Genomic DNA, 12,631 nt, shown 5'->3' with positions numbered 1-12,631 from the left:
TATTTCTACCTACTTTGAGCATGGTTTTTCTTTCTGATACACTTTTTTATTGTGATGCACATGTTTTTAAAAATGACTCTGAATTAAGATAAATTTATAGTATAATTGGGAGGGTCAAGGAGGCCTGGCATGCTGCAGTCCATGGGGTTGCAAAGAGTTGAACACAACTTAGCAGCTAAACAACAACAACAACAAAATGGTATCATTGATCCTATTTACCAAATAATTGATCCTATTTACCAAATCAATGTATTTTTCTTTTGCCTACTATCTTATTTTTTCTACTTTCTTGAGATTATTTTCTTTTCTTTATGATGAGTCTTCTTTGAAATTTAGAATATCTAGTGATTTATGAGCTATAAATTATGGTTTCATTTCTTCTGGTGGTTCCTTTGTGTTTTCCAAGTAAAAATATTTAGACCACAGTGTTTCAATTTAATAATGCTTAAAGTATAAAAAGTCTAATTCATTAACCTGTTCATTCTTTGAAAAATACTTACAGGCATGTCATATTTAGTAGGTGTCTTGCTATATACTTCAGGTTTAAAATACAAATTGTTCTAAAATTAAGAATTTTATTAAACTGGATGATTTAAGGATATAACAATATTTTCATAATACCCTATAGGTAAAATAGTGACAAAATTGATTTCATCAACAAATCTATTCCTTAAACAAGTCTGGTACTTTGCTAATCATATGAAATTAGAAAATATATGTGTATATAACAAATATATATTATATGAACTTAGAGGTTGGCACTCTAACCTGATCAAGAGACTGGAATTTTACTGAAAAAATGTTATTCTAGAGGCTATTTTGGCTGTGACAAGGTGAATGTCAACAAAGGAGAAAAGATCGCAAATTCACAAAGCAAAAAATGTTAGTATGATTTGAGTAGGAAATAGTGAACAGCAACAAGAAAGAACACTGCTCTGCTTATTTTGGTCTGGTAGAAATATAAGCATGATTCAGATCTAAGAGAAATGGTAAATTTCTTTTAGAAAATTTTCCTAATATAACTCAATATTTACTTAGGTTTCATTTCTACCTGCTCCTATTTGATTCTAAGATTTCTGTAATGGCATAAGAAGAGGTCTTTGAAGAACTCTATTATGAAGATGTTTATTCCATGTTGCTTTACTGTTTCCAAAAAAGTTTCCTTTTACAATATTTAATCTGTCATCCTATGTGCAAATACATGAAAATAAAACCAAGACACAGGCAGAAAAAACTAAGGAAATATTTGATACCTCTGATTAACACATTATTCTAAATATTACTTCTCCTCTTATACTGACTGGAAATTTATCCTGGGAAGAAATTTTAACATGTTCTATGAATACTCCAGTACTTTGGCCACCTCATGCGAAGAGCTGACTCACTGGAAAAGACTCTGATGCTGGGAGGGATTGGGGGCAGCAGGAGAAGGGGATGACAGAGGATGAAATGGCTGGATGGCATTGCTGACTCAATGGACATGAGTCTGGGTCAACTGCTGGAACTGGTGATGGACAGGGAGGCCTGGCGTGCTGCGATTCATGGGGTTGCAAAGAGTCGGACATGACTGAGAGACTGAACTGAACTGAACTGATGAATACATATATACAGAGTGTGACAAAGGTCAAAGATCAGCATCATTAAATATGTGAAGGCTGGATCCAGTATTCATATTCAAGTGTGAGATCTTCAGTAGCCTACTACTTATCTCCAAAAACACAGGCAACTAATTATATAATCCTTTAGGATACAGATTATTGTATTTTTCCTTCCCAGAGAAATAAAAAGAAAAACTAACTTTGAATCTGATACCTAAAATGCCTCGAAAGAGGCAGAGGTCCCTACTTGAGCACTCAAAGTAAATGAAACCAATTGATGAGGTTCACTCATCACCTGGAATTTTGAATTACTTTTCTGTAGTCTCTTATGTGTGTGTGTGCGCGCGTGCGCACGCACGTGATAAGTCGCTTCAGTTGTGTCCAGCTCTTTGTGACCCTATGGACTTTAGCCCACCAGGCTCCTCTGTCCAAGAGATTCTCCAGGCAAGAATACAAGAATAGGTTGCTGTGCCCTCTTCCAGGGTATCTTCCAGACCTAGGGCTTGAACCTGTGTCTCACATCTTCTGCATTGACAGGCCAATTCTTTAGCTCTACATGGAAAGTCCCTATAGTCTCTTGCTGTGCTGTACTTAGTCGTTCAGTCATGTCCAACTCTTTGTGACCCCATGGAACTCATGGACTGTAGCCCACCAAGCTTCCCTGTCTATGAGATTCTTCCAAGCAAGAATATTGGAGTGGGTTGTCATGCCTTCCTCCAGGGAATCTTCCCAGCCCAGGGATTGGAACCCAGGTCTCCCTTGTTGCAGGTGGATTCTTTACAAGCTGAGCTACCAGGGAAGTCCCTGCAACCCAGTCCAGGGTTCTTGCCTTCAGAATTCCATAGACAGAGGAGCCTGGTGGGCTACAGTCCATGGGGTCACAAAGAGTCGGACACAACTGAGTGACTAACACACATAAGTGTAAAGTAATAGTCTAGCCAAGGGTTACCATACACTTGAGAAATAACTCCAAAGTAAAAGATTACAAAAAGATATAAAAATAAAACATTGAAACTTCTACAATATAAAATAATATATATAAAGCACACATTTGTGTAATATATATGTATAATTATATATTATTGTCAATTCACAAATTTCAGGGAAAATAAGGTCAAATAGATTTAAGATCAGACTTTAAAAATGCTAATATATTTGGAAGATATGATTGATGAATTTTTAAGAAAAAGAAGCCAAAAAAAATAGAGAGATGAGGTTCAAGGGGAAAATTTTTTTAAAGAAACCAGCAGGAAAAAAAAATAAAACAGAATAGACAGTATCTGGCTAAAAATAAATATAAGAAAATAACAAGGACCGCAGTTGGGAAGAAATAATCCAAAGTTAACAGAAGAAAATTTCCAAAACCAAAGATCATAGAGTTCCAGATTCAAAATTCCCAGTAAGTACCTGTACAATAAAAGATGCCAATGCATATTTATATCTCTATCATCACCAACATCAGCACTAATCTTGAAAGCATAGACATTTTAAAATAGTATTAGATATTTCCAGAGTCAAAAAGTAAATAGCATAAGGAGATTAAACTTAAAAGCCTTTGCACAACGGAGGAAACTATAAGCAAGGTGAAAAGACAGCCTTCAGAATGGGAAAAAATAATAGCAAATGAAGCACTGACAAAGAATTAATCTCAAAAATGTACAAGCAGCTCATGCAGCTCAATACCAGAAAAATAAATGACCCAATCAAAAAATGGGCCAAAGAATTAAACAGACATTTCTCCAAAGAAGACATACAGATGGCTAACAAATGCATGAATAGATGCTCAACATCAGTCATTATCAGAGAAATGCAAATCAAAACCACAATGAGATACCATCTCACACCGGTCAGAATGGCTGCTATCAAAAAGTCTACAAGCAATAAATGCTGAAGAGGGTATGGAGAAAAGAGAACATTCTTACACTGTTCGTAGAAATTCAAACTAGCACAGCCACTATGGAGAACAGTGTGGAGATTCCTTAAAAAGCTGGAAATAGAACTGTCATACGACCTAGCAATCCCACTGTTGGGCATACACACCAAGGAAACCAGAATTGGAAGAGACATGTGTACCCCATTGTTCGTTGCAGCACGTTTACAATAGCTAGGACATGGAAGCAACCTAGATGTCTATTGGCAGATGAACGGATAAGGAAGTTGTGGTATATATACACAATGGAATATTACTCAGCTATTAAAAAGAATGCACTTGAATCAGTTCTAATGAGGTGGGTGAAACTGGAGCCTATTATACACAGTGAAGTAAGTCAAAAAGAAAAACACCAATGCAGTATATTAATGCACATATATGGAATTTTAAAAGATGATAATGATGACCTTACATGCGAGACAGCAAAAGTGACACAGATGTAAAGAACAGACTTTTGGACTCTGTGGGAGAAGGCGAGGATGGAATGATATGAGATAATAGCATTGAAACATGTATTTACCATATGTGAAATAGATCACCAGTCCAGGTTCAATGCATGAGAGAGGGCGCTCAGGGCCAGTGCACTGGGATAACCCTGAGGGATGGGATGAGGAGGGAGGTGGGAGGGGATTTCAGGATGGGAGACACATGTACACCCATGGCTGATTCATGTCAACGTATGGCAAAAACCATTAAAATATTGTAAAGTAATTAGCCCGCATTAAAAATAAAAAAAAAAGAATAGTTTAAAAGGATCAAAATTGGAATGGTCCTCTTAATAGCTCTAACTGAGGCCAAGAGATTGAGAAAGCCTTTGAAAGTTGTACATGAAGAAACCTCATATACATTGGATCTCCATTTACTCAATTACAGAGTGCAGATTAATAGAAAAAAGACTTCATGATCTTGTTCAGTTCAGTTCAGTCGCTCAGTCGTGTCTGACTCTTTGCAACCCCATGAATCACAGCACGCCAGGCCTCCCTGTCCATCACCAACCCCCGGAGTTCACCCAGACTCACGTCTATCGAGTCAGTGATGCCATCCAGCCATCTCATCCTCTGTCATCCTCTTCTCCTGCTTCCCCCAATCCCTCCCAGCATCAGAGTCTTTTCCAATGAGTCAACTCTTCGCATGAGGTGGCCAAAGTACTGCAGTTTCAGCTTTAGCATCATTCCTTCCAAAGAAATCCCAGGGCTGATCTCCTTCAGAATGGACTGGTTGGATCTCTTTGCAGTCCAAGGGACTCTCAAGTGTCTTCTCCAACACCGCAGTTCAAAAGCATCAATTCTTCGGTGCTCAGCCTTCTTCACAGTCCAACTCTCACATCCATACATGACCACAGGAAAAACCATAGCCTTGACTAGACGGACCTTTGTTGGCAAAGTAATGTCTCTGCTTTTGAATATGCTATCTAGGATGGTGGTGAGGATTAAATGAGTTAATATTTATGAAATTCTAAGGCTGTGCTTGGTGTATATTAAGCATGAGTATGAACCAAGAATGTGTTTAAACTATGTTTCTATTGTAAATTCCTGACATTTAAATTTTTGGGTTCTGTGATTTAAAGTGCAATACTGAACAAAGATAAGAGACACAGAGAGAAGATCCACAAATTTTCTGTTTTTCCAAATCTAGGAGGGTTAAAAAAAAAAAGCAATACAGGCATAAAACTAAAAACATACAATTTTCTTAATGACTCCACCAGCCTGATCATGATAATGCTGAACCAAACAGACGTGACACCAGCCTCCTTCATTCTTAATGGGATCCCAGGACTGGAGGACATGCACGTGTGGATTTCTCTCCCGTTCTGCTCCATGTATGCTGTGGCTGTTGTAGGGAACTGTGGTCTCCTCTACCTCATCCGCTATGAGGATGCCCTGCACAGACCCATGTACTACTTTTTGGCCATGCTTTTCCTAACTGGCCTTTTCATTAGCTCTAGTACAATCCCCAAAGCCCTCAGCATCTTCTGGTTCCATTTCAAGGAAATCAGCTTTGATGGATGCCTGATCCAGATGTTCTTCGTCCACACCTTAACAGGGAATGGAGTCTGGGGTGCTCATGCTCATGGCCCTGGACCGCTATGTGGCCATCTGCTACCCTCTGCGCTACTCAACTATCCTCACAAATCCTGTCATTGCAAAGGCAGGTCTCTCCACCTTTCTCAGAGGGGTGTTGCTCATCATTCCCTTCACTTTCCTCACCAAGCGCCTGCCCTACTGCAGAGGCAATGTAATCCCCCATACTTACTGTGATCACATGTCTGTGGCCAAGTTGTCTTGTGGCAACATCAAGGTCAATGTTATCTATGGTCTGATGGTGGCCCTCCTGATTGGGGGCTTTGACATCCTATGCATCACAGTCTCCTACACCATGATCCTGAGGGCAGTGGTCAGCCTCTCCTCTGCAGATGCTCGGCAGAAGGCCTTCAGCACGTGCACTGCTCACATCTGTTCCATTGTTTTCTCCTATAGTCCAGCTTTCTTTTCATTCTTTTCCCACCGCTTTGGGGGTCACAGGATTTCTCCTTCATGCCACATCATTGTGGCCAACATTTATCTGCTCCTACCCCCCACTATGAATCCTGTTGTCTATGGGGTGAAAACTAAGCAGATATGAGATTGCGTCATAAGGATTCTTTCAGGTTCCAAGTTTATCAAATCCCATAGTATATGAAAGAGCTGTTTGCCTATGATGAGATGTGAAAGGAAAGAATGATCCTGTCTGTTTGTCTAAGGAGAAAGCTTTCCAAGAATACGTATCTGAATTTGCCAAGTGAGTGGATAATAATCCATCTCCTTATTTTTTTTGCTTTTTTGCAGAATTCCAAAATTTTTCATGTCAAATCACCATCCACATGAGTTTTTCACGTCTAGGTTCTCTGTATAACTCAGATCTCAATAATGTCAAGTTCCAAGAATGAAAAAATACTAATGGAAACTGGTGCAATTATTCAGTAAACTGAATTAGGCAAAAGCAATGATCTGGAACCAGATGACTGAAACTGCTGTTTTTAATTGTGAATGAAGTTTCAATATAATAACTGATTTAACTGTGGAAAAATCACAGTATATTTACTTTATTCCATAAAGTCTTCTGTTTTCTCAACAACTTCTTAAAGACAAGACTGTAAAGTATATACCACAGGGTCAATAATATTATGTTGTAAGCCTTTCTGTGTCTTATGAGAAACATAGTGACCTGGAATCTGACCAGCTATCTTCTTGTATGAGTTTTTCTCATAATTGCTTGCTTCTCAGTGAATGTTTTGTCTCTTTTTTCAAAAACACTTTAAAAGTTTGCACCCATTGGAAGGAGAAGTAGAGTAATGAGATTTATAATATATTATAATAAATGTATTTCTAAGAGTATAGGGTTATGCACAGCAATGTTTACCTCTTTGCTTTTGAGCTGAAATAAAATGACACTGAACAATAAAATTAGTTGAACATTTTCTGGAAAGTATTCAATGTCTTCCTAAATTAAAATGAAAGTGAGATATTATGAATATATTTTTATAGCATTGTCACAGATATCATAAAAAGAATTTCAAAGTTGATTCTCCTTAACCAACTTCCAAAATTCTACATTACTTTCCCCTGATGCTACTAACTTACACTAATTTATTTCCATTCTCTAATTGATCTTTTAGTATTTTTCTTTTTATAAATGCGTAAAAAAACGTATACAAAATCATCCTATTTGCATATTTAATTTCTGTGTTCATCTGGATAGTAAAATGTATTAAAGATTGCCAGTATTCATTCTCTCCAGTTGCTCATCCCAAAATATTCTTCCCAACCTCTGGCTTTCTCCAGAATTCAATGAAATTGTGTTTGTCAGTTTCTCCAGTGATTTTATATTAAACCAAGTAGGTCTTTCTCTGTGTCAACCTTGTCATAGTTTTCACCTCTACTGAATATAATTGATTCATCTCTTTGTCTGGAAACACTTTCTTTGCTTGATTTCTCAAGTGCCACACTTCCCACCCAGGTCGTTCTTCATTATCAATGAACATTTTCAACCGTGTCATTTGCCTGTTCTTTTCTTCTGGACTTACCATGGTTTCAGGTCTCTCCACTTTGCACTCTTTCCCTAGGCCTTTCAGTATAATTGGCTATAAATATCATTGCATGCTGATGACTCCCGAGTTGATAGACTCATTGATAAATGTATTAAAGCTCAGGTGTGTGTTCAGGTTAAGTAAGCTTCATGATACCTTTTTATTCATGGCACATTAACTGTGTCATTTCTGGGACCATTTCCTGTTTTGTTTTTACTTTAATGTGCTTATTTCAGTCCTAATCCTCAGGCCTGTCAATCACAGAAATCACTATGGCGTGTTTGACATGTTCTTTGATTTGTAAATGACTTACAAATCAGCCATTTACTGAATGTTTATTTTAGAAACATATCCATTTTTACTGTATTAAACGTCACGACTTACTTTTAATTGAATTTTTGAAATGTACTTTTGCTATTACCTGTACTTCATTTCTTGCTTCTAATTATAGACTTTCATAACATGCAACCAACACTATTTTCTTAATCATTTCCTGACTATGGATATCTAAGCTTTTTTCTTCTCTCTGTCAGCAGAAATAATGCTATGATGAACATTTTTCTCACATGCACACATATATCACACATATATACACATGTGTACATATTTGTGAAACATGGAATGTGATATTTTATTTCAAATATTTGCAGAAAAGTGGGTTTTCCTATCATAATCTCTGCACATTGCCTTTAATGAAGCAGTCTTTAGATTGGTGGCCATCTTTTCAATAAAAATTATGGAATCCAGAAAACAATGAAATTATATTTCTGGAGTACTGAAAAATCATTTTCAATTTAAAATTATAATATGATGAAAATATCCTTCTAAAAGAAGATAAATGTTTATTAATATAGACGAAAGTATGTTATTCAGAACATAGAATAGTGATTACTCATGGAAGACAGAATGACAGAATTTAATAAAACCACCAGAAAAAGTGAGAGTAATTTGAAGAACATATACTCTTTAAAATGGGGAAAATAACACATAAAGTCTAAACAAATGTAGAGGTAAAATATATATAGTAATAATTAAACAAATGGCAGGAAAGAGGTTAATGGAATTAAAATCTTGATATATGCTAACACAGTTAAAATGTTAAGTGTCCTGTTTTAACATACATTGATAATTAAAAGATGTATATTGCAAAGTCTAAGTTAATCTTTGCACCAACATAAAGGAATACATAACAAAAACCAAACTTGGAGAAAATTGCAGCAATAAAAATAATAACAGCTGTTTCACTGGTCCAAAAGTAGCAGGAAGAACAAAGGAAAAAGAACACAGGTGAGACTAAATTAAAACAGTGGGAGCATGGTACACCAGTACATTTGAAAACAAAAGGCAACAATTACAATAATGTACTTTGACTAAACAATTGAAAGAAAATGAAATGAAAGATAAGAAAATATCCTCAATAAAAATATATATGACTTAAAAACATGTATGTATAAATACAGGACAAGTTTGTGTGGCTATAGCAAAGTAGATTTTAACACAATAAATATTAGGTGTGATAAAGTGGAGCATCCTGTAATATTTATAGTAACAATTCAACAGGAAAACATAAAATAACTAAATTCACAAATACTTAATATAATTACAGACATCTATGCTTATATACACACACATAGAAGAAACTGTTAGAACTAGAAGGAGAAATCACTAATCCACAGTGAAATTGTGGATTAGATCTTTCAATATACGCTCTCAGTATGTGAAGAACAAAGAGCTAGAAAGCTCTAAATGGCTGCAGAAGGTCTGAAGAAGATAAGCATCTTAAACCAATTGGTCAATACAGAAAATCATATACAATAGTTCTAAAGTAGTTTTTATTTCTTAAATGCAAATACATTTGCCAAAATAAACAGTAATAGAATATTAGAAACTAATTTATGCCAATGCTCTTTAAAATGTAGATGAAATAAATATATACTTAAAACAATACAACTGATCTAAGAAGAAGTGTAAAGTCATAGTAGTTATAGACCTATCAAGAAATTTAATCAGTTACATAAAAATCCCCATAAGCATTTGTGTTTGTGTGTGTGTACATGTATGTACCAGGGGTTATATGATAATAAATTAAAACCAAGTAGGATTTATTCTAGGAATTCAAGGTTAGTGAGAACACAAAATGTTTTCAATTTAGAATTAAAAGAGAAAAAAATCATAAGATTATTTCAATAGACAAAGAAGAAATTGTTCAGTTAAACATCCATTCTTGATAAAAACAAAGTAAGCTAAATTTGGAAAGGAATTTCCTTAACTTGATACTAAAAAATCCCTGTAGCTAACATCCTATTATTGATAAAATGTTAAAATCATTCTCCACAAGGATGCTAAGACAAAAACATCAATTGTTCACTCTTCTATCCAACATTGTACTAGAGTTCAAGCAATAGAACAAAATAAAGGAAATAAATACATTTGATATTCAAAGACATGAAACAAATGAAAATGGAAACACAGCACACTGAAATCTAGGGGATGCTGTGAAAGCAGTCCTAAGAGGAAAGATTATAGCAATAAATTCAGAGATTAAAAAGAAGATCTCAAATAAACAACCTAACTGTATATTTCCAGGAACCAGCAGAAGAAAAAAATTAAATGCAAAGTTAGCAGAAGGGATAAAATAACAAAAATCATAGTGGAATAAATAAAATGGAAACCAGAAAAAAACATGAGAAACCAAAACTAAGTTTTTGAATAGATATACAAAATTGACAAATCTTTAGCTAGACTAAGAAAAAAGAGGGAGGACTCAAAAAAGTAAAATCCTAAAAGAAAGAGCTATCACAACTGATATCACCAAAATACACAGAATCATAAAAAATAACTATGAACAATTATATGCCAACAAATTGTATAAGCTAGATGATCAGATAATATACAGACCATTTATTGTTTTAGATTCAAATTGCTTCTTTGGTCTCTGGGACCACTTTTTTGAAAAAATGTTAATTGAAGGATAATTACAATATTGTGTTGGTTTTTGCCGTACATCAACATGGATCAGCCATAGGTATACATACGGTCTCTCCCTCTTGAACCTCCCTCCCACCCCACCCCACCCTTCTAGATTGTCACAGAGCCCCAGTCTGAGTTCCCTGAGTCATACAGCAAATTCCTACTGGCTATCTATTTTACATATGTTAGTGTATATGTTTCCATGCTACTTTCTCCATTTGTGGGACCACTTTTCATGTGCTGGCTAAACAGTTTTCACATGGATGCTTCAGAGGCACCTCATGCTTGACATAACGTAATTTGAACTCTCTCTTGCCCTGTAACTTGCTCTTTTTCCAGTCTTCTTTAAGAATGTGAATAGCATCACCTGTCATCCCACTGCATATACCAAGAAATTAGAATTGTTGCCCACGTCTGCTGCATATCTTGCATTGCAGGCAAATTCTTTACCACTAGTGCCACCTGGGAAGTGCCCTTCAGGTATAAAAATGATCAATTTTATCTCTAACATATCTTCCAAATCTATCTGCTTTTATTCATTTTCACTTCCCCTATCCGGGTTCAAGACACAGTCATCTCTCCCTTGGATTACTGTTGCCTATCTAATCTGTATCCCTGTTACATTTAATCTCATCTTCACACTGCTGCTATTGTTAAACCTCCACTTTCAGTGGTCCCTTACTATTTTAACATTAATTTGCTTGTAAGTTTCTGCCCTCTGTTATCTTAAAAGTAATATTTCCCACTGTATTTCATTCTCCACTATATCTCAGAGCTAATGCCATATTTATCCTCTTTTATTACATTAAATATGCCAAGATCCTTCTCATTTGGGAATCTGAAACTTCCTAGAATATTTCATCTGTTTCCTTTTTCTCCCACTAAAAACATGCCATTTTAAACTCACATTGAAATATTTGTCATCAACATAAATTGGTATTACTTCAGGAAATCCTTCTCTGACACCAAAACTAAGTTAATTCTTTTCATTTTAAGTTCTCAGATCTCTGGGTACTTTTGTTTCAAAGCACTTCTTTAATCTAAATAATATTTGCTTCATTATTTACCTAACATTTTATCCTTAGGTCCCAGCTAGATCACAATTTCCATGAGAACAGGGACTATGAGAGGTTTATTGGTCATTTTATCCCTACCATGCATTTTCAGTTCAGTTCAGTCACTCAGTCATCTTCAACTCTGTGACCCCATGGACTCCAGTATCCCAAGCCTCCACGGCCATCACCAACTCCCAGAGTTTTCTCAAACTCATGTCCATTGAGTCAGTGATGCCATCCAACCATCTCATCCTCCATTGTCCCCTTCTCCCCCAACCTTCAATCTTTCCCAGCACCAGGGTCTTTTCAAATGAGTCAGTTCTTCATATCAGGTGGCCAAAGTATTGGAGTTTCAGCTTTAGCATCAGTCCTTCCAATAAATATTCAGGACTGATTTCCTTTAGGATGGACTGGTTGGATCTCCATGCAGTCCAAGGGACTCTCAAGCATCTTCTCCAAAACCATGCATTTTCAGTAAAATAGCAACTCAGTATCTATTTTGGGGTCAATGAGTACTTTCTACTTTAAGATTATTTTTTTCTTTTGAGTGCAACATCCTAACTACAGAATTTAGGAACATGTGAATTTTTGTACTCAACAATTCAGACACTCTAATAAAATTACCAACCTCTATAGAATCATCTTGGCTTCATCAATGAAGATTTTGTGTGTTTGTTTGCTTATGGAAGTTCTCAGGTTAAGTTACTGGAAACCTCGCTAAGTTAATCTCCTTTCCAACCTTTCAGGATTTAATATCTTGGGAATTCAGTTTCTCTATGGGCCGTTCTCTTCTCAAGTCTCCAAAGGAGATCCATTATCCTTAGGTCACTAAGCTAGTACTACCTCCCATAAATTCCAGAAACTCATAATTTCTGTGCTGTGAGTCACCTGAGAACATTTTTTCATCTTATGTGAAATCTTTTTTAAATAGTTGTGCTTTTTCCCTTCCTGCTGTTAACCTCTCCTCTTCCTAGGAACTTAGACTGTGAGTCTCAGCATATAACCACAGTAA

The 12,631-nt window shown here is 35.9% G+C and overlaps 1 pseudogene; it reads left to right on the top strand.

Moving 5' to 3' along the window:
• On the top strand, nt 5,241–6,207 carry OR52N4FP (olfactory receptor family 52 subfamily N member 4F, pseudogene; annotated as a pseudogene).

The sequence above is a fragment of the Bos taurus genome, chromosome 15 (assembly GCF_002263795.3).
Source record: "Bos taurus isolate L1 Dominette 01449 registration number 42190680 breed Hereford chromosome 15, ARS-UCD2.0, whole genome shotgun sequence".
Classification (NCBI taxonomy): Eukaryota; Metazoa; Chordata; class Mammalia; order Artiodactyla; family Bovidae; genus Bos; species Bos taurus.
The sequence above is the reverse complement of the archived record's forward strand: the minus strand, read 5'-3'. Positions and strand labels throughout refer to the sequence as shown.